Consider the following 2,805-nt stretch of genomic DNA (forward strand, 5'->3'; position numbering starts at 1 on the left):
AACCTTCAGCCGAAGATTAGACAGCCCCATAAAACAAAACGAGACTAATGGGGCACAACAGTCCAGGGGCTAGGATTACAAGGCAAGAGGGGACAGGAAAGCTGGTAGTAGGGAACCCAAGGTTGAGAAGGGACAGTGTTGACATGTCATGGGATTGTTAACCATTGTCATAAAACAATATGTGTACTGGCTCAAGTAGGGAAGCGGCTGAGGCCACTGGGTCAGGGTCAGCAAGTGCTTTTGTGGGCTCATTACACGTCTGCCTTCGACTCCTGGGGCCGTGCCAGCAGCTGGTGGAATATGGCGAACTCTGGCTGTGGAAACTGCAGTGACCATGAGGAGAACAGTTTTCTATACTTCGTCTTTGGCAGCAACCTGCTGAAAGAGAGGCTCCACCTCCAAAACCACTCGGCTGCGTTCTGCTGCGTCGCCTGCCTCCAGGATTTTAAGCTTGACTTTGGCAATCCCCAAGGCAAAAAAAGTCCTACTTGGCATGGAGGCAAGAAGGAGTTAGCAGTGGAATATATGTTCCAATAGAAGTTAAAGTTTACACTCAAGAAAAAAAAGAAGTAACCTGTCGAAGTTATCAGATGAAAAACTATGTGAGTTCTCCCCCATCACCACAGTATAAAACGGTCATTTGCATGGGTGCAAAAGAGAATGGTTTGCCCCTGGACTATCAAAAGAAGTTAAAAGCAATAGCACCAAATGACTTCAAAGGAAAGCTCTCAGAAGAAATTGAAGATATGATCAAAAAGGGGGAAACGGAAACTAAGCATTAGAACGTAATAGACCATATCCAAGGATATCTGTGCACTACTATAAAATATTTTTAACGTTTAGTAACAGGGATCTGGGATCTCTCCATATTTAATGTATTTTCAGCGGTGCTCTGAAGGGATGTCTCACTTGGGTGGTTTCTTGTTCTCAGACTATAAACAGAAACTGTGTTGGGAGTTAGACAATTAAAGAAGGGGCCGTGAGACATTGGAATGCATGATAAATGGATATGGGAACTTTTGCTCTGAACATTGAAAGCTGTTTTCTTGAATTGATTTTAAGTGTATGCTTGCTCTGTGGCAAAGGATAAATTTGTAGCCTGCTTAATGGTGGTGCTGGTGAATTTCTCTGCTCTGTCTGGGTTTTTTAATCCAGCTTAATAAGAGCAAGCAAACTACAGAGACAGATAATAATAAAACTGAAAATTTGAAAGATAGTCTACTCTTTTTAGAGGAATAAATGTACTTGTGGTTGAACCTGTTTTCCCCACTAAAGGATTACATTAATTATGTTGTTAGAGAGACTCAAACTATCATACATCATGGGTGTGATCTTGGCCATATATAGTCTATGTTAGAGGAGACAGACTCTGGAGCTGAACAGGCTGGGATCAGTTGTCAGTCCCACCCATTTCTAGCTGTGAGAGACTTTGGGTACATGACTCTCTCTGCCTCAGTTTCCTTACCAGTATAGTAAGGATAATCAAAATACCTCTGTTTTAGGATTATTGTGAGGATTAAATGAGTAAATATACTTATCAAACTTAGAACAGAGCCTGGAATATAATAAGTATTAGCAGTCATTATTATTCTCATTGAAAAACGAAGTTTTTGCAGGATCATCCTTAGAACAAGATTTTAAAGTAGAAGAGTCAAGATTATAAAGGGAAAATGTTTTTGGGGAGCTTGGTGTCCAAAAAACTTGGTCTTTAGCTTATCAAGAAAGTATGACCTTAAATGAATTTACTGAATAAGTGGAGGAAAAAAGAATCATGAATAAAGCAATACTGGGTAGCAAATATATATATATATATATATATATATATATGTGTGTGTGTGTGTGTGTGTACTTACTGTTTAATGAGAAACTATTTGTTCTATAAACCTTCATCTAAAGCACAATAATTAAAAAAAAAGAAGTGGAGGAAAGCTAAAATTGAATTTTCCTCTGAAAAAAGTTGACTACTCTGATGCAACCTGTGAGGAAGTGCTGTAAATGCAGATATAAAGGAAAAACAGATAATAAACCCTGAAGAATGTTTATTATGAAGAGAGCATGATTTCAATCTCATTATAATATTCCATTACAAGGCTTCGTTGTCTGTAACAAAGCAATGTCCCTGTCCTGGCAGGTGACCTAAAGATGAAGCATTCTGTTGTTCTATGTACAATAAACCCTATGCAATGAATACTTTCTCTGCTTCTTGTTCACTTAACAGCCATTTGTCATTAGAAATGAATTGTGTTCTGAGCTGGAGATGGGTACAGGGATGCCAAGCTACTATAACAACCCTGAATGTTCTACTCTCCACCACCTCCACCCAACTCCTCCTGCTTCTTTAAAATTTACTTTCCTCAGGAAACTCACTTGAAGAGTTGGACCACTAGACAGCTAACTAATGCAGCCTGAGCTCCTAGAGGGCAGAGCTCAGGAAGTTGTTTGTCCTCTATCTGTGTTACCAGCACTTCGAGAAGTATCTGGTGTGCAAAAGCTGCTCAGTAGAAATTCATTTTTATTTTTAAATTTGGAAATAATTTTGAACTTTTAGAAAAATTGTAATATATTACAGAGAACACCCATATACCCTTTAGCCAGATTCACTTACTGTTAACATTTTGTCTCACTTGTGAGTGCACTCTTCTCTTTTTCTGTGTGTGTGTGTGTATGTGTGTGTAGATACACTTTTTTTTCCTGGGACCATCTGAAAGTAAGTTGCATACCTCATGGTTCTTCTAAACACTTAAGTGTGTATTTCCTATGAATAAAGATATTGTCTCATATAGGCATGGTACTTTTACCAACCTA

At 38.8% G+C, this 2,805-nt stretch overlaps 1 pseudogene; it reads left to right on the forward strand.

Annotated features, from left to right (window-relative positions):
- The first annotated feature begins 300 nt into the window (after positions 1-300).
- Positions 301-1,354, forward strand: LOC101361024 (gamma-glutamylcyclotransferase pseudogene; annotated as a pseudogene).
- Positions 1,355-2,805: the final 1,451 nt, after the last annotated feature.

Source organism: Trichechus manatus, unplaced genomic scaffold, assembly GCF_000243295.1.
Source record: "Trichechus manatus latirostris isolate Lorelei unplaced genomic scaffold, TriManLat1.0 scaffold00084, whole genome shotgun sequence".
Taxonomy (NCBI): Eukaryota; Metazoa; Chordata; class Mammalia; order Sirenia; family Trichechidae; genus Trichechus; species Trichechus manatus.